We start from the raw sequence: 20887 nt of genomic DNA on the forward strand, positions 1-20887 counted from the left end.
AGAGCCGCAACAAGGTCCTCAAGTCGCTAGCCGGCAGTACTTGGGGCAAAGACAAAGAAACGTTGCTGGCAACATACAAGGCAATAGGCCGGCCGGTTTTGAACTACGCAGCGCCAGTGTGGTCGCCAGGGAGTAGTAGGACGCAGTGGACGAAGCTACAGACTACAGAACACCGCACTCAGGACAGCGACAGGATGCCTCCTAATTTCGCCTGAACACCACCTACACGGCGAGGCGCTAATGCTCCCTGTAAAGGAGCACAATATAATGCTCTGCAAGCAGTTCCTGATCGGGAGCCACAGAAGTGGCCACCCAAGCAGACAGCTGCTTGCAGAGGAGCCCTCGCCTAGGCACGTCAGGAGGCATCTATATGAACTGACGGACGAAGTCCAGAGGTTCATTAAGCAACCTCTGGACCCGGCAGCTTAGCGACAGGCCCTAACCGGCATTCACAGGGACTCAGTATCGAGTTATGTAGACTCTAGACCTGTGAATGCCGTTCTAGGCATACCACCCCCGGACACAGACGAGACGGAGCTTCATCTGCCTCGGGAGACGCGAACGACACTTGCACAACTTCGCTCCGGCTACTGCAGCAGGTTAAACTCCTACCTGAGTAGATTGAATGAGGATGCGCCGAATGAGTGTCCGGCATGCGGAGAGACCCCACAAGACTCGAAACATCTCTTCGCATGCCCGGAGAACCCGACAACCCTAACGGCCTTGTCCCTGTGGACAAACCCCACAGAAGCTGCACGCTTCCTAGGGTTGCCGTTAGTGGAACTTGACGACAACGACTGAGATAGCAACCGTCCTGGGCGGGGTTGTTGTAGCCGCTACAACAACAACAACAACAGTGACTATGTGGGCCCCTGCTGTGCTGCCTTGTCGCATCCCTCCTCCGCGACGCCGCCAACCACCACCACAAGGCACCACCCCCTTTTGCAGCACGTACAGCAGGGGGCCGGCAGGCAACACAACTCTTTAACACCACACATCACAATCGGTCTCACAAGGCACACAAAGGTGCTACAATTTAACTGTAACGGACTCCAGAGAAACATCGAGGAGATAACTGTCTTTATGGGAAGGCATGGAATATTAATAGCTGCGGTCCAAGAGACGAAATTGCACGGCAATTCAACCCTGTTGAATTGCGCCGGATACAACGTGCACCGTCGAGATCGCTAGCGAGATAATGGTGGAGGTTTAGCGTTCATCATGCACCACACCGTGCAGTATAGTCTTATTGAAGCAGACATCGACCGCAGGGATACCATCCTAGAATGTCAGGGTATTGCTATCCGGTCAGGCGATGCTAAGCTCGAAATATTTAACGTATACATACCCCCTGTCACCAGCTGCCCGCCAGGATATCACTCTGAAATAGGTGCGCTACTCAGAGGTGAAAACCGAATGGTAGTTGGTGACNTAAGCTCGAAATATTTAACGTATACATACCCCCTGTCACCAGCTGCCCGCCAGGATATCACTCTGAAATAGGTGCGCTACTCAGAGGTGAAAACCGAATGGTAGTTGGTGACTTTAACGCGCACCACGATCTTTGCACTCAAGCCTGTCAAATGATCGTAGGGGAATACATCTGGCTGAGCAGATAGACGATTCGACATTCTGCACAATGAACGACGACGCACCCACCAGGATTATGGGCAGCTGCTGCAGCTCGCCAGATCTAACAATTGACAGCGCTGGTCTGATAAACAGCGTATCATGGCGACCTATGCTGACTCTAGCATCAGACCATCTGGCCATAGTCACCTCGATTGATAAACCTGCCGACTTTACTTCCGTGGATGACCGGACTTATGTCATCTTTTCCAAAGCTGACTGGAAAGGTTTCACGGATGTTACTGAGGGCGCCTTCACTGCACTACCCATACCAACCGACGTTCATGAACGTAAGTTCCGCAGGGTTTTCACCGCTGTTACAGCTCGCTTCATCCCAGCAGGATGTATTAAGGATCCACGTCCGAATTTTCCTGCCGAAGCGGCTGTTCTAGCTGATGAGCGCGACAACCTTCGTCAGACCGATCCCGGAAATCCCCGTATTAGGGATCTCATTTCGGAGATTCGGCAACTTGTGAACGTACATAACCGGAAGAAATGGGAAGAGCATCTGAAGACCTGCAACTTCGCCTCTGGTGTGAGCAAGCTTTGGTCAGCCGTGAGGATGTTGTCCAACCCGACGAAGCGTGACGACAGAGTCGAAATAAACTTTGATGACCACGCTTCGTCGGCAGTTCATTCTGCATCCTCCGGTGGATAAAGCCCAAAGTCGAGTGACAAGAAGGCTGCACAAAATGCCAAAACCTAGTGCGTATCTTGTTTTCACCAGCGGTGAGGTAAGGGTAGCCATCGGGAAGGCGAAATCCCCAAAGCCATTGGACCCGACGGAATATGCCTGTTGATGCTGAAAAATTTGGGTCCTGCGGGAGTAGCGTACCTAACGGTGGTCCTCAACCTGTCTATGGCCACACTCGTCATTCCAGACATCTGGAAAATGGGGAGAGTGGTCCAACTGCTCAAACCGGGGAAACCAGCCAACAAAGGAGAGTCTTATCGCCCGATAACTCTCCTTTACCCGGTAGCGAAAACACTCGAGGCCCTGCTGCTCCCGTACTTTACGACCACCTGACCCCAGCGAAGCACCAACATGGGTTCCGTAAAGTGCATAGTACAACAACAGCACTTAATGCCATAAACACTCAGATAACTCGTGGCGTAAACCGAAGCCGCCCCTGTGAGAGAACTATTCTAGTAGCGTTGGACCTGTCCAAGGAGTTCGACACTGTCAGTCATTCAACGCTACTAGAAGATATAGAGGCCTCCTCACTCCCACAGGGACTCAAACGGTGGTGGGCGAATTACCTGAGTGGTCGACACTCGTCAGTAATTTTCAGAGACAAAACTAGCAAGCCACGTAAAATTAAACAGGGGGTACCAGAGGGTGGTGTCCTGTCCCCGCTACTGTTTAATTATTACATCTCAAAGCTTCCTCAGCCACCAGAGGGTGTTAATATAGTCTCGTATGCTGACGATTGTTCGATCATGGCGTCTGGGAATGGAATTTATGATTTGTGCTCTCCGAACTTTCTCGCTTCTTCACTGCAAGGAGCCTTGCCCTATCCCCTGCGAAATCCTCGGCAACCCTTTTCACCACCTGGACGAAGGAGGTCAGACTGCCACTGGGTATTCACATCGATGGCGTAACAATACCGACGGTGAATAACCCGAAAATCCTCGGAGTTACCTTCGACAGTCTGCTCGCCTTCTCGGCGCATACAACCGCAATTGTCAACAAAGTACAGAGCCGCAACAATGTCCTCAAGTCGCTGGCCGGCAGCACTTGGGGCAAAGGTAAAGTAACGTTGTTGGCAACATACAAGGCAAATGGCCGGCCGGTTCTAAACTACGCAGCGCCCGTATGGTCGCCGGGACTAGCAGGACGCAGTGGATGAAGCTACAGACCTGCCAAAACACCGCATTACGAACTGCGACAAGATGCCTCCTGATGACGCCTCAACACCACCTTCATGACGAGGCCCAGATGCTCCCAGTAAAGGAGCATAACATAATGCTCTGCAAGCAGTTCCTTGCTGGGAGCCTCAGACGTGGCCATGCCAGCGGACAACTGCTCGCGGAAGAGCCATCGCTACGGCACGTCAGGAGGCATCTTTACGAACTGACAGACGAAGTCCAGAGGTATATCAAACAACCTCTGGACCCGTCAACCTACCGACAGGCCCTGAACGGCATTCACAGGGAATCAGTCTCAAGTTATGTAGACTCCCGTCCTGTGAATGCCGTTCTAGGCACACAACCACCGGACGTGGACGGGACAGAACTTTGTCTGCCTCGCGAGACCCGCACTACAATAGCCCAACTTCGCTCTGGCTATTGCAGCAGGCTCAACAGCTACCTGAGCAGAATCAACGAGGATGTGCCCAACCAATGCCCGGCATGTGGAGAGTCGCCACATGACTCCCGGCACCTCTTCACATGCCCTGAGAACCCCACTCAGCTAACGCCCCTGTCCCTATGGACAGCCCCTTTGGAAGTAGCACACTTCCTGGGCCTCCCCCTAGCTGAAATAGACGACAACGTTTATGGATGAACCGCCCCGAACGGGGCTTAGTAGCCGCTACAACAACAACAACAACCATCATTTGAAAACCTCTTCCATGATGGCATCCTGGAGTCTGGTTAGGTCTTCCGAGCTCAGGGCAGCAGCAGGGTACTCACAAGGCAGCACCGCTACCCGAATGCCTTTGAGTGGCACCCCCCTGCGCCTGTCCTTGCTCGATCGGCCCGGCCGGGCTCGTTCGCCATGAGTTCGGAGGGGGTGGCTGCTCCCGCTGCCGTTTAGTGCCCGGTGTCTCTGGCGGAGTGACCTGGTTGCTACCTCTTTTGTTGGAGCCTGTTGNACAGACCTGCCAAAACACCGCATTACGAACTGCGACAAGATGCCTCCTGATGACGCCTCAACACCACCTTCATGACGAGGCCCAGATGCTCCCAGTAAAGGAGCATAACATAATGCTCTGCAAGCAGTTCCTTGCTGGNTCCATAATGGCATCCTGGAGTCTGGTTAGGTCTTCCGAGCTCAGGGCAGCAGCTGGGTACTCACAAGGCAGCACAGCTACCCGAATGCCTTTGAGGGCTTCCGAATAGCTGGGCTGCTGAGTGGAACCCCCCTGCGCCTGTCCCTGCTCGATCGGCCCGCCCAGGCTCCTAGACCATGAGTTCGGAGGGGGTGGCTGCTCCCGCTGCCGTTTGGTGCCCGGTGTCTCTGGCGGAGTGACCTGGTTGCTACCTCTTTTGTTGGAGCCTGTTGGTTCCTCGCTTCTCCGCTTTTCAGCGGGCGCGGGTCTGTGCTGCTGTTGTCGCTGTGGCCCGCTCTTCTGCTTTTCAGCAGGTGCGGGTAAGTGTGCCTGTTTGTTGGGCCCGCTCTTCCACCTATCGGCGGGTGCGGGTTTGTCGCCTTTTCTGTGTCTCTAACGTCCCTCATTCTCTATCTCCATTCTGACCTCTGCCATAGCTCTGGCTTCAACTGAGGGCTTGCCTTGCCCGAGGTACCGAAGGTACCATTTCACCCCGGAACCGCTTAAGCCCTCGCGAAGCCGATCGTCTAGTGACCCCGGTTGACCTGGCCGCGGCATCGGAGGAGACTTGGCCCTGCGGTGTTTCCTACTCTTCTGCTTCTGCCACCCGGAGTCGTCGGACGCTGCTGAGGCGCTACTGCTGTGCGACCTATGGAGTCTCTCCTTCTCCGCCCGGTGACCGCTTTCGGAGCGGCACCGGCTCTTGGAGCGCTGCCGGCTCTTTGAGCGGTGTCGACTCGTAGAGCGACGCCGACTACCCGAGCGATACCGGTTCTTGGAGCGGTGACTACCATCGGTGCGGTGGCTGCTGTCTCTCTGTACCTGCAAAGAGAACTGCCGGACCGGTGTTGCGGCCGATCTAGTTCGGCAGGTAAATTGTGATTTCCTGTCAAATTTCTGTTATTAAAACTACCTGTTTTGCTCTGGCCCATGCGACGTAGCGCATCTGCACTGGTTCCTGGCTGGTCATCGTCCCTTGCATGTTCGATGAACAGCGATGCCTCCTCGGCGGTTAGCTGGTCTAGGAAACTGCCTTTCCGCCCCGCACTTCTTGGGCTTTCTCGCGCGCTGCTGTCTCTTGGTTGTTGTTGTTGTTGTAGCAGCATACAAGTTCCCCAAAGGGTTTTTGGGCAGTGTTGCTGGAGTGACAGTCCTTGGCCAGATATAAATCTGGGTCGTTCCGGTTACGTAGATCCGACTGTCGTGGGAACGTCTCTTGGCGTCTCCAGTGCCTCTGTTGTGCGTGTTCCTGTTGCGCCCACCGCATTTGAAGCCGCGGGTGTTATTGTTACTGTTCTTGCTGTTGTTGTGGCTGTTGTTGTCAAATTTTGTTTTTTTTTTGGGTTTTGGGTTTTTGGTTGTTGTTTTTTTGTTTAGTTATGAATCCCCTTCATTTCTGTGCCCTTTACAACTATACATGTGAAAATGAAAATCAAAATGACTTCATCCAAATAACCGATACCAGATTGGAGATTTAATTTTTTAGGCACCATTTTAGTAGCTTTTTGCGAAAAGTTACCTTGCCATACTTATTTCCTACTTGACAAGAATTTGAGCAAAAAATTGCTGATTTTGGTTAAATAAATAATTTATTTCAAAGCAATTCTTATTTATTATTTTTATAAACTTCTGGAAACCGATTGAAACCCGTGATTGAAACGATTTCGGTATCGTTCCTTTTCAGGTCTAGATAACTGTTACGGTTTCGGTTTCGGTTTTGAAAAATGAAACGGTTTTAAACGGCGGAAGGAAAGGTGTCTAAAAGCTAAACAACTTTTTAAATACCCTTATTACCACTTTTCATAAAGCGGCGTCCATCCTCTTTCGGCTAATGTCCACGACCGAACGTTCGGCTTCGGTATGCCGGCTAATCGGCAATATTTTCATAAAGTTTTTGCCGAAGCCGAATCTTTTCGCTATCTAGATTTTTTTTTAACGCGTATTATAATTCAAACATCTGTAAGTATTCTTACATACATTTATTGCCAATCTGTTTTAAATACCTTTTATTGAAATCTGCCAACTGTCATCTGAGAACCTCAGAATTTGAAATTTTAATTAATGAATATATCGTCACCTGAAATGAAAAAAGACGTAACAACATCGTTACTGAAATGTAAGAAGTCGTGACTAATAATTTATTTATTTTTTCATAAAATGATGTGAGAGTTGTAATTCGATAATATATGATGGACATATCAATCAAAAGTGAATTTTGAATTTTTTATTAGTTACGACTTTTTGTATTTCAGTGACGATGTTTGTTACGTCTTTTGCAAGTTCAGGTGACGATATGTACATATGTATGTACAAATAAAAGACAGTTCTTAGAGGTGCTGATATTTTTCATTATTGAAATACTACCTCCCTAAAGTTGTGGCCGTTACAACAACAACAACAACTTAAAGCAGTTGCTAAAAATTACCTTCCCGACCCATCCACCAGCGGTCAGAGAACGCAAACAAATTGTTGTATTTAAGTGACGATCCCTGTTAGCAGTATGAATAAAAATAAGCTAGCTTAGTTTTTATTCATACGACCCATTAGTATATTATTGAAGTTCATGTATATTTGCTACATAAGAATGACTGTGCACAGAAACTGAACTGCGGCTCCAATTATGTTATGAAAATTTGCATTTTTTTTTTGTTATTAAACAAGAGATAAATAAGTTGCAATATATTTTGTGTGCGCTTAAAAAGGCGAGATAAGGTTTATTTTTTTAAATCATCGGTTTACTTAATTTTAAAGTAAATCTTGTTGTTGTAGCGGCTACTAAACCCCGCTTGGATCGGCTCATTCATCAAAGTTGTCGTCTATTTCAGCTAAGGAGAGGCCCAGGAAGTGCTCAATTTCAACAGGATCTGTCCATAGGGGCAGGGGCGTTAGCTGGGAGGAGTTCTTGGGGCATGCGAAGAGGTGTCATTAGTATTGCGGCAACTCTGCGTATGCCGGGCATTGGTTGGGCACATCCTGTTGTTGTTGCTCAACTAACGGGAGGCCCAGGAAACGAGAAAGAGGTGGTTGGTGTCGGGTGGAGATTCTCCACATGCCAGGCACTCATTGGGGATATTGGAGTCGAGTCTGGACAGGTAGCTGTTGAGGCGGCTACAGTATCCAGACCATAATTGAGCCAGGGTAACGCGGGTCTCTCTTGGCAGTTGAAGCTCCGTATCTTCTACAGGTGGTGATTGGGCTCCTATTACGGCATTCATAGGTCGAGAGTCGAGTTAGGTGGTAACTGACTCTCTATGAATGTCGTTGATGGCTCGTCTGTATGTCGTTGTTGTTGTTGTTGTTGTTGTAGCGGCTACAACAACCCCGCCCAGGACGGTTGGTATCTCAGTCGTTGTCGTCAAGTTCCACTAACGGCAACCCTAGGAAGCGTGCAGCTTCTGTGGGGTTGGTCCACAGGGACAAGGCCGTTAGGGTTGTCGGGTTTTCCGGGCATGCGAAGAGATGTTTCGAGTCATGTGGGGTCTCTCCGCATGCCGGACACTCATTCGGCACATCCTCATTCAACCTACTCAAGTAGGAGTTCAACCTGCTGCAGTAGCCGGAGCGAAGTTGTGCGAGTGTTGTGCGTGTCTCCCGAGGCAGATGAAGCTCCGTCTCGTCTATGTCCGGGGGTGGTATGCCTAGAACGGCATTCACAGGTCTAGAGTCTACATAACTCGAGACTGAGTCCCTGTGAATGCCGTTCAGGGCCTGTCTGTACGCTGTCGGGTCCAGAGGTTGCTTAATGAACCTCTGGACTTCGTCCGTCAGTTCATATAGATGCCTCCTGACGTGCCTAGGCGAGGGCTCCTCTGCAAGCAGCTGTCTGCTTGGGTGGCCACTTCTGTGGCTCCCGATCAGGAACTGCTTGCAGAGCATTATATTGTGCTCCTTTACGGGGAGCATTTGCGCCTCGCCGTGAAGATGGTGTTCGGGCGAGGAGGCATCCTGTCACTGTCCTGAGTGCGGTGTTCTGTGCAGTCTGTAGCTTCGTCCACTGCCTCCTACTAGTCCCCGGCGACCACACTGGCGCTGCGTAGTTCAAAACCGGCCGGCCTATTGCCTTGTATGTTGCCAGCAACGTTTCTTTGTCTTTGCCCCAAGTACTGCCGGCTAGCGACTTGAGGACCTTGTTGCGGCTCTGTACTTTATTGACAATAGCGGTTGAGTGCGCAGAGAAGGAGAGCAGGCTGTCGAATGTTACTCCGAGTATTTTGGGGTTATTCACCGTCGGAATTGGTGTGTCATCGACGTGAATCCCCAGCGGTAGCCTGACCTCCTTCGTCCAGGTTGTGAACAGGGTCGCGGAGGATTTCGTAGGGGAGAGGGCTAGACACTTTGCAGTGAAGAAGCGAGAAAGTTCGGAGAGATAGCCGTTTACTTTCGAACACAGGTCATCAATTCCATTCCCAGTCGCCATGATCGAGCAATCGTCGGCGTAGGAGACAATCGAGACTCCCTCTGGTGGTTGAGGGAGCTTTGAAATATAAAAGTTAAACAGTAGCGGGGAAAGGACACCACCCTGAGGAACCCCCTGTTTTATTTTTCGCTGCTTACTCGTTTTGTCTCTAAACATTACCGACGAATGTCGACCACTCAGATAATTTGCCGACCACCGTTTGAGCCTCTGTGGGAGAGAGGAGGCCTCTATATCTTCTAGTAGCGTGGAATGGCAGACGGTGTCAAACGCCTTTGACAAGTCCAACGCTACTAGAATCGTTCTCTCACAGGGACGGTTACGGTTAAGGCCACGAGTTATCTGAGTGTTTATGGCGTTAAGTGCTGTTGTTGTACTGTGCACTTTACGGAAACCATGCTGATGCTTCGCTGGGGTCAGGTGGTTTGTGAAGTACGGGAGTAGCAAGGCCTCGAGTGTCTTCGCTACCGGGGAAAGGAGTGTAATCGGACGATACGAATCTCCTTTGTTTGCAGGTTTCCCCGGTTTGAGCAGTGGGACCACTCTCCCCACCTTCCAGATGTCTGGGATGATGAGAGTGGCCATTGACAAGTTGAGGACCTCCGTTAGGTACGCTACCCCCGCAGGACCCAAATTTTTCAGCATCAGCATGCATATTCCGTCGGGACCCATGGCTTTGGAGGCTTTCGCCTTCCCGATGGCCACCTGAACTTCACCGCAAGTGAAAGCAAGGGGGGCACAGGTTGTTGGCAGTTTGTGCAGCCTTCTGGTCACTCGACGCTTGTCTTTGTCCACCGGAGGATGCAGTATGAACTGCCGGCTAAAATAGCTCGCGCATCGCTCCGGGTCCAACGAAGCATGGTCGCCGAAGGAAATTTCGACTCTGTCGTCGTGCTTCGTCGGATTGGACAGCGACCTCACGGTTGAACAAAGCTTGCTCACACCAGAGGTGAAATTACAGGTCTTCAGATGCTCCTCCCACTTCTTCCGCTTATGTACGTTTACTAGTTGCCGAATCTCCGCGTTGAGATCCCTGATACGGGGATCTCCGGGATCGGCCTGACGAAGGCTATCACGCTCATCGGCTAGAACAGCCGCTTCGGCAGGGAAGTTTGGACGTAGGTCCGTTATACATCCTGCCGGTATGAAGCGAGCTGCAGCAGCAGTGGTAGCCCTGCGGAACTTACGTTCACCGAGATGGACGTCAGTTGGTGTGGGGAGCGCTGTGAAGGTGTTTTCGGTAAACTCCGCGTAACCTTTCCAATCAGCTTTAGAAAAGTTGATATAGGTCCGGTGTTTGGCGGAGGCAAAGTCGGTTTGTTTATCTATCGAGATGACTATGGGTAGGTGGTCTGATGCTAAAGTCAGCATAGGTCGCCATCTTATGCTGCTTATCAGACCAGCGCTGACTATGGTGATGTCTGGCGAGCTACTGCAGTTACCCATAATCCTGGTGGGTGCGTCGTCGTTCATTGTGCAGAATGTCGAATCGTCTATCTGCTCAGCCAAGTCTGTTCCCCTACGATCGTTTGAGTGCCAAATATCGTGGTGCGCATTAAAGTCACCTACTACCATACGGTTTTCACCTCTGAGGAGCGCACCTATATCAGGGTGATATCCTGCCGGGCACCAGGTGACAGGGGTGTATATGTTAAATATTTCGAGCTCAACATCGCCTGACCGGATAGCAATGCCCTGATACGTATATACATTTGCAAACTTAAGAATAAAAACAAGGACAAACAAATAAACTAACATTATAATTATAATCCCTAAACAATAAAGATTAAGAGTACTAAGGAATACGATCAGAAATAAAAACATACAAAGATAGAAAATAAATTAAGAATGTTGATAAAGATTGATAGGTAAAGATAGATGGCCAGTCCATTCAAAACAATATTTCTTAAAATGTGCGTAAATAGATTGCTTAAAGTTGCTTCTGCTTAGACTACTTCTTAAACCATCAGGGATAGAGTTCCACAAACGTATAGCGCTGACGAAGAACAGTCTCTTTGATGCTAACGTACTAAAGTGAGGGACAATTAGATCTGTTACCCGTGCAGACCTAGTAAATACTAACTTATTAAAAAGATAACCTGGAGATTCCATAGCAATCAGTCTATATAGAAAAACACAGTTTCGGGCTTTCAAATATTCTGATGTTTCACAACCCAAGAGGCTACACATCCACGGCGATATATGCTCGAACCTTGTGAGACCATACACATAACGGGTTACATTATTAAACAAAATATCAACCTTGCGCGTCGAGTTGCTATCAAGCTTGCTGTAAACTACCTCAGCGTATGTGATTTGCGGCATTATTATTTGTAGGGAAAGCTGACGCCTTGTACTCAGTGGAGTATAAAATCCAGACACTTTTAAATTTCTTAAGGTAGCATAAACCTTCCCAACCATTGCATTAATATGGTCTGTACAAGTCAGGTTAGAGTTTAGTATAAACCCTAAATTTTTTACCTTGCTGACGATTTTTAGAGGTTTGTTAGCGATGATCAGCGGCGATAAAAAGCTGAAATCTATGGAATCCAATTGGAAATAGCGGACAGCTCAGCATTAATATCGCCGCACAATCGATCTGCTTGCACCAGAGGAGCCGATAAGTATAGTTGAATATCGTCAGCATAGGCATGGAGATTAGCTTTTAGGCATACCTGAAAAATGTCATTTAGAAATAGGCTAAACCGAAGTGGGCCAAGTATAGATCCCTGAGGCAAACCAGCAGGCACCCCCTTTAGCTGAGAGAGCTCAGAACCAATTCGTACACGTTGGAGCCTGCAAAGCAAATAGCTACTCATAAGTTGCAGAGAACTTCTCCCAAATCCAAAGTATCTTTCAAGTTTAGTGCATAGTAGCGCGTAATTAACCGAGTCAAAGGCTTTAGAAAAGTCTAGTAAACAGAGCAAGGTTAAGTGATTTTTATCGAAGGGTCCCCGAATGTCATCTAGAATAATATGACAGTGTTGCAGCTATGGCTTCTTCGAAAACCTGATTGAAGTGGAGAGAGGAGATTATGTGTTTCAATATGTATCGAAATTTGTTCAGCCATAAGGGTCTCAAAGACTTTGGACAAAGCAGACAAAATACCGATTGGACGAAAATCATTTGGACAATTTGCAGCACTCTTTTTAGCGACAGGTAACATAGAACCAATTTTCTACAAATGTGGAAAACGAGAGGTTGTTACACCATGATTTATGATGTGAGTGAGAGTTCCAAGGATAAAGGGTAGTGTACCTTTTATAAACTTTATTGGAAGACCATCTTCTCCTACAGCATTAGACCTTATACCAAGAACACATCTACTCACGTCATATTCGGTTACTGTAGAGAACTCAAAAGACGAACTTTCGAAACACAAGCAACTACATGGAACAAAAGTGGGGGCTACTACATTAGACACACAAGACCCAAGAAAGGCATCATTGACGTCGTCAGGTGATAGAGTGCATCGCACATTCCCCTTACTACGTACCCTAAGACTACTGATATTGCGCCACAAAACTCCCGGTGGTAGATTGGAATCTAGTTTATTTGCGTAGTAAGCGCGCTTTGCGCACCTTGTAACGGAGGTTGAAATATTCCTAGCCGACCTAAATGCATCCCAGTTCGATAAGGTGGGATTTTTCTTCCAACGTTAATGGAGCTTGTTTCGCAATTTGATGGCCGACTGAACCTTTCTATTATACCACGGGCAAGACGAACATCCAACAGGGACAGTGCGAACAGGCACATGTTTGTCGAAAGCATCTCTAAGAGTACTAACAAGGAAGTTAAGTTTGGCGTCAACTGATTGACAATGCCAGCATTCAGCCCAGTCTATTCTGCCAAGGTCCGAGAAAGGGCATCTAAATTAATACTCCGGAAGTCCCTATATGAAAATGTCTGATCGTCACGACTCCGCTCAACATTAATGTCCAAGCAACAAAAAATTAGATCATGGTCAGATAAAAACGTAATTTGGTCAAATTTTAAAACACTGGTCTAGTCGGAAACAATAAAATAGTCAAGCAGGCTTGGGCTACAATTTACCGCATATCTTGTTGGTATCACCATGTTTACCATCGAGAGCCCCGCGCATGCAACATTGTCTACGAAATTTTTACTGTAACAGTCACGCACAAGAGTATTCACATTAAAGTCTCCACAAACAATGATATGATTATAATCAACAAGATACGCAGACATGACATCAAAAAACGGACTAAGACTAACAGATTTATGCGGATTATAGACACAAGAAACAAGTGCTTTAAAATTTTTACCTGATATTTCTACAACAAGGAATTCAGTGCCATGGCTTGAGGACATTGTTAAATTTTTCATCCGTAAATGGCTTCTACAATAAATAGCAACTCCACCACCTCTCTTGCCGACCCTATCGTTACGTAGAAGACTGTAATTTCCTATGTCAACAGAGGAGTCACTAAGCCACGCATCAAACCACGTCTCAGATACACAAATAACATCAATTGACGAACATTCAAACACATTCCTAACATAGTCCATCTTATCAGTATTCAAGCTACGAGCGTTGAAGTGCACTATGTTAAGGCCCTTCTGACGACTACAGAGAACATTTAACTTAGCGAGACTGTTTACATCAGCGCTAGGAACCCTATATTGTACACTCATGGTTACGCGGGTGTCAGTTGGCAAAGGTGAGGCGGTACGCAGGCATGGTGGCAAAGCCCAGCTAGCTCGCCGGTTGGGGGGTTATTTTCGCCCACCTTACCTACCCTACGTAAACAAAATTGTCATGCCTGAGCATCAGTACCAGCAATACTAACAAAAATTAGAAGAAGGAGAAGTAAAGCTGAAGAGAAGGCCCGTCCTGTCAGGTGGAGTCGTCCCACCCACTTTGCGCATTTCGCTTACGCAGCCATGGGCGTTGCTCCGACTCCTAATGTTGCTGCAACGCCCCCTTAGCCTGACATAGTACGTCTGTCTATTCGTCGATCAGTTCTGTCTCAGTCCATTCCCTAGTCAACGCCCTCACGTCCCCTCTTAAGCCCTAGTGTAACACCCACACCAAAATGAAAACCTCACCACTTCATTTTGACCGAATACCTTTCAATCACAACAGAAATAATCAGGCGTATATTTGTTCATTTGCTTACAATTTATTTTACAGCTTCAACCGCATTCCCTATTTAACAATAGCAAATTCATAAATTCAAGTTAACTCAGATTTCAAATTTTATGGAAAACAATAAAAAAACTCTAAAAGCTAAAACCAAAAAAAACCTAAACGAATTTCAAATTGTTATAGTATATAAACGCAAAATATTAATTAAAGGAGACTTATTATAATAAATAAAAATTAAAATAAACCAACAAATCTAAATTCAATGAAAACTTCAACCAATTCTTAACTTATAATGTCAAAAGGCAAAAGAACTCTTATTATAACAAAAGATAAAAATATTTATGTGCAACCATGAAAAAAAAGGAATTAATAATAATATAAACATACAAATTCAAATTCAACGAAAAACTTCCTTCAACTCAAACTTCCAAACTCAGCAATTTTACTTCCCTATTGCGAATCAACCGTGAACACCCTTTTTCTTTATATATAGATAGGTAGCAATTGTATACGCACATACGATTAATGAGAAAAAAAAGCAAACAAACGCACGTACTCAGTACTAAGATTAGCGAAATCAAAACAAAACCCGAAAGAGGTTTGTCCCTCGCATATGTATGTACATATGTGTATATACGTATATAGATAGGCATAAAATTGGTTTTCCACTCACCTTATTAGTCCCTCGATGATGGTACCAACATACGGAGAGGACCCTGGAAATGTCTGGAAAGCAACATATTGGCATACATATGTACATAGGCTCACAGCTGGTGTCTACAAGCCTGAGCTGTCAAATATCTTTATCATTCGCTCGTGTTTGCGGGCGGCGAGCGAATCATTACCTCTTTGAAAATATATTAAAAAAAAAAGAATACCGGAATAAATCGCGGATAAAAACTAGACAAAATAAAAATTAACGTGTAATCTTATCCTTAAATGATCTTTGAAAGCAGAAAAACAAAATATGAATTAGTGTAGAAAACTACACCAACTAAAATTCNTCCATGCTAACCCCGCTCCCTGGTTTTCTCTTAACTGCCAGGCCTTATTTGTACCGATTAAAACCCTGCAAACTGTCGAATAGTGCAATCTTAAATTTTTTAGCAATTTTACGTGTACTTAAGGCCGGATCGTTTATAAACTCGTGCAAAATGATTTGTCTCGTTTCTAACTCGGTTGCCATTTTTAACTCAACTAGGAATCAAATTCAAATGAAATTTCTTCTACGTCCAACTAAGGTCATGGTCAGCTTATGGTATTTGAATTTCAAAATATTGAATTCGTTTTGGGTAAGTTATAAGCTTCCCAAAGTGTCGCAGTTTTGGTGTGTTCACCCTTTACTAAGAAAATATATGAGCAAATTAAAAACTCGATACAATTTACACTCAAAAATACAGTTTTTGTATAGATTTCGTACTGAAAGAACAATTTCATTTTCTAAAACTGATGCGAAATGTAAACACACCTGTCAAATTAGAAAATAGAAATTGTTTGGCTTCAACTTGGCGTGCGTTCAGTTCATATGGTGCGTTCAGTTCATATGGTTTACACGTATTTTATTTAGACAGGCTGCACGCCGCACACCACAAGTCATTGCGAATGGGTACCTCACTAACACGAGAAGAACATTAAGTCTTACTACGTCGGTACTTCAAGTTGCAAACTAAAAAATTCACAAGTTTTCAAACTTTTTATAAGTTCGTTCTCGACTGCCTCTAAAATCGTGTTGATTCGCTCTTTCACAGTATGATTGTGAAGTTCCAAAGAATAAGTAACATATACACGTACGTGAAGCTGCTGCGCTTGTTACGAAAACAGCCCATCCAGCAAAAAATTCGAAAATGAATCCGAAAACGGGAAGAAAGGTGGATGAAATGTAGATTAGGTCTACAAAAGTGCCGAAAACGGTTGTGAAAAGGGTACGTTTACGGCTATTTTTCTGAAAATTTTCTGATCCCATTTTTCGTTGACAAAACGTACTGGGGAACTACGCTTAGGAGCGAAATACACCACACAAGCGGCTTGACAAACCAAGCGAAATATCCCTTTGCTGCAAGCCATTTGTGTTGTGTATGAGATTTTTAAAGAATTTGCCCGCACCACTAGTATACCTTAGCCACTAGCGGCACCCCATGCTTACGCTTGCGGCACCCACTTTAGGAAAGCCTGTAGTAAATGCCACGATATTCTCATCATTCTTGAGTAAAAGATTTAAATTTGCCAAGGTACATAAGTATCTGGCGTTCTCACCACTCAAAAGCCAAAACAAATGCTTGTTTATTTTCAAATAATTAAGGCGAATTGTGTGTGTGTCTCATGTGTTTCTTGGTGTTAATGGCGCTAGGGCTTTTCATATATTGGTGTTGGCGCTGCAACTCCGGCTACAGTGTTAACGCAATTGCGCCGCGCAGAGCAGTGTTACCCATGTCTATTTTGTAGTGCGGCGTTATGGGACATTAGCCGTCATCGATTCGCCAACAGTTAGCGAGTGACGAAACGAACGAGCTCAATGAGGTACAACCAAACTCGCTATCGTCCATCTTTGATAGCCAACTTTGTTGCTTTCACTTAAACATAACAAGCAGCGAAGTGCCGAATCGATGACGGCTATTATACTTTGTACGTATGTAAAGCAAATGACGTTTTGGAAGTCAGCCATACTACTACGCAAATCTTTTTAGTACAATTTTGTGATGAATACTAAAAACATACATGTAACTCTGAAAATTCACCGCGCTAAATTTTTTTTATTCTCTTTTTGTTTTGACTTTTGTTTTGCATTTGTAAGTTTTGAAAAAGTCTTAAAAATGTCTTGAACGTGTGCTATCAGCTTCACATTCAATTTTCGATACTAAATCTTGAAACAAAATGTCGAAATCAGCTTCACATTTTGTTTGTACACCCGATGCCACTATCCAATTCATATGTGGAATTGCTCGGTGATTTTGAAAATCAAGTTCATTTTTTTCTCTATGGATAACTTAATGCGATATTTGCAATTTGAGAGTGGTTCCACTTGATCAAATTTTAACAAAGGAATAATAAAAAATTTTAATTTTTCTGTAAATTTTTTTATTTTGTATGAAAGCCTGTTTTTAAAAAAAAAATTAAGCTACCAATGAAGAAAATCGATGGGTAAATAAGAAAGGAATGGGTGGTAAAATGAAAATGGGAAAGGATTTTTTGTACACGGCGTATGAGTAGCATTATTTCCTGCTCATTTTTCATACAAAAGATTTTTATGTCTGGAATAATTAATTAAATTCTCAGAACTGTGAAGCCTATAGAATGGGCTACAAAACTGAATACTCATAATATTTCAAAAATATGTTATAATTTTAAAAAGCTCTAAATTTTTACGAAAGTTTGTTGATTTTTGTTTAACGCTGCACAAAAATTGGACCTTGGATTTATACGGTTTTTGTTAAAGTATAAACTGTACTTTTATAAACAAATAATTAAACTTAAATAATATTAAGATAAATGGCCAAATATTGTTGATATGTGGGTGTCTTAAAGATTTGATATGCATCATAGCTAGGAATATTGCCATAGTTTTAATATTACTAATGAACTGCTATGCCCAGTTTTAGTACCGAATTCAAAGAAGATGCTTCTTTTTACCTTCCCTTTATTAGCTCGGGATGTAACTATGTAATATTGGTGCGCCGAAAAGATGCAGCGATTTCTATTCTCAAGTTACATACCTGATGACAGTACGAATGGCAATTATAATAGGGAGGTTTTAGTTTTTTAAACTATAATTTTATTTCCATTAATAATTGCTTAAAAATGCTTATGGTTAGGAATTGTACCTGAAAATGTGTGCATACATATTTATGTTAACAAATTTGTAAAAGTGTAAAATATGTAAATGAATGTACATGACCAAGTAAACTTTCTCATGCCATCAAATTATTGTGCATGTACTAAGAAAATATATGAGCAAATTAAAAACTCGATACAATTTACACTCAAAAATACAGTTTTTGTATAGATTTCGTACTGAAAGAACAATTTCATTTTCTAAAACTGATGCGAAATGTAAACACACCTGTCAAATTAGAAAATAGAAATTGTTTGGCTTCAACTTGACGTGCAATCAAACGACAGCATGGGCTTGAGTTGTGGATTGTGTTCAGTTCATATGGTTTACACGTATTTTATTTAGACAGGCTGCTCGCCGCAGCCCACAAGTCCTTTATGTGCTTACACCTGTACTTATGGAACTATACGATGCCTCCCATGATACAACAAACAAGGTAGTTCCATTGTCACTTTTTCGTTGCCATATTAACAACCTGACAATTAAGCAGATTGTGACATTTTGCTACCATACCCAACATCTAAAATCCTTCAAATTTTCTGATTTATTTTTTGTCAATTTAAAAATATTTTGTTCTTAAGCATGGTATTTTGTTCCCGTTTCACGTGAAAAAGGTGTTAAATTGCATATAAAATTTCTTTCTGTTAAAAATAAGTGTGAAATTCCACAACATTTCCCCACCAAAGTAGTATTCTGTTCACGCTGTGAAAAAGCTTGCAACATTTTTGCAACATGAAGCTAGCAACACAATTTTCATGACATTTTTAAATACACATGTACATTTTAAATTGTGTGAAAGCTGACAGTTTATAGAATTCAGTAGTGGCGAGAACAAAGGGGGGTTAAGTGGTTAAACATTACCCAAGCCGATCGTAAAACTTGCGACGCAACTTCAGCTTATGCCTGTGGGTCTTGGGAATAATGTAGTCCCTCAAGGTTTAGCTTAAAATCGTTGTAGGGATACACCCTGTGATCATGTTACTTTCCAGAAGGTGTCACGCCCATCTTCCTGTACATGTTTCCATTGGAAAAATACCTCATATCAGTATTCTAGGTAAATGTTTCCGGAGGTATCTATGCGTCACCAGAATTTTAGTTTATATGGCTTATACCGCTAGCTCTTTTCAATGGCTACGAGATCGTTTTCATATACCCCGTTTTTTTTATTTTTTTTATTTATTAAAGTAGTCGAACACAACAACCACAGGTTATATTTCAGCGTTAGATACTGAGAATATTACAATATAATACGATATTAAAATGTATAAAATTTGAACTTAACATCTAAAACTTATAAAATTATTCATAAAGTGTAAGATTGAAGAGAATAAAGAAAAATACAAATTTTTCATAGCTTTGGGATTGATTTCATTTACCTCTGTTCCAAGTTCTACGGTGGCACGCCGCATTTTCCAATAAACCCACGTTTTTCCATGAGCTTGAGATTGACTTGATATACATATATCCATACCAAGTTCCCGGACTCTACCACAAATACTTGCAGAGATATGCACTATGAAAAAATCGCTTTGTATGAGAGGTTCCACAACTCCTTTAGATATTCGGTTTTGTTTTAGCCTATAACCATTCTTGGAAAATTTGTGTCCGAAATTTCAAAAAAATCGGTACAGCCGGTATGGCATTGTGACTCCACAAGCGAAATGAACTAATGATTGCAAAAAATGAAATCAAACATAGTAGTTGACCAAAAAAGAATATTAGACTTCATTCTCTCAACTTCTCAGAATGTAGAAAAGCTAAGAAATATATAATAAGATAGTATATATTAAAACAGCCTCTAAAACATTTACTAAAGACGCCCCTGAACTACACAAATCCGTTTGATCGAAAATTTGTTTTCATCTATTTATTTTATACTTCGCTTTTGGGTGTGTCAAAATTTCATGTGAAAACAATATGTGTTGCTGGAAAAATTTTACGGCCCATGGGTCCCAAAGAAAATTCCATTTGCTGTTAAATGGACAAAGACACTTGGGCAATTCACAAGGTGTTGTGAAGTTATATTTTCCTAACAAAAGTTGTGTTAAAACACGACGGTTGTGAACACCTGTTACGATTATTTATTATATCTCAGCACTTAACCTCACATAACACCGAATAAACATAGGTTGCAGAGTTGTATCGTCATGTGTTATTTTTCTTCACAAAACAATAACAACATTTTTACAACTGTCATGAAATATCATGACTTCACGACAAACACGACAAATACGACACCTTGTGAATTGCCCAAATATGTATTAATAACACATCGAAATGCGTAATTTCAGTGTCAGAATCATATCAGAATCATCGTATCCGATATAGAAAACTACATTGTGAAATAATCAGATGACATGAGGACACTAAAAAAATTTTAAAATATGTTCACTAAAATTGTACTAATATTAAAATAATGATTTGACAAGTTGTTATCGAATTTAATGTAAAATTTAAACGTTTTTAAGATAAGATATTAATTATTTTTAAAAGGTAAATATTAATACAACTATTTCATTTATAATCCCAAATTTAGGATATAAAGTCTCCCACACCAAAAAACTTACAATTGGGTAGCGCCGCTCCCATATTTTCACAATTGAGCAATTGTCAAAAATCTGCTTTTTAATCAAAAAGTTGTTTATTGAAACTACCTTCTTTTTTGTATCATGATGCCTCCTATTAGATAACTGTGCTATTTGTGTCAAAAGGAAATCTATTGTCTCCTAGAAAATTTGAATTTTTTCAAGAAGAAAAAAAAAATTATTGTGAAAAAATTTCATCATCGGTTTAAATACATATACATACATATTTTAAATTTAACAAAGGGAGGGCGAAAGAGAGAAGCTCGGTAGAAATACTAATAACGAATAACGAATTCTACTAAGCACCAGCGACAAAAGATCGGATAA

The 20887-nt window shown here is 43.5% G+C and overlaps 1 protein-coding gene across 2 annotated transcripts in view; it reads left to right on the forward strand.

Annotated features, from left to right (window-relative positions):
- Cul3 (cullin 3) overlaps window positions 1-20887 on the forward strand; it is a 162836-nt gene that overhangs the window by 7581 nt on the left and 134368 nt on the right. The window lies entirely within an intron of this gene.

This window comes from Rhagoletis zephyria, unplaced genomic scaffold (genome assembly GCF_001687245.7).
Source record: "Rhagoletis zephyria isolate East Lansing unplaced genomic scaffold, Rhagoletis_zephyria_1.1 Rzeph_scaffold_00761, whole genome shotgun sequence".
NCBI lineage: Eukaryota > Metazoa > Arthropoda > Insecta > Diptera > Tephritidae > Rhagoletis > Rhagoletis zephyria.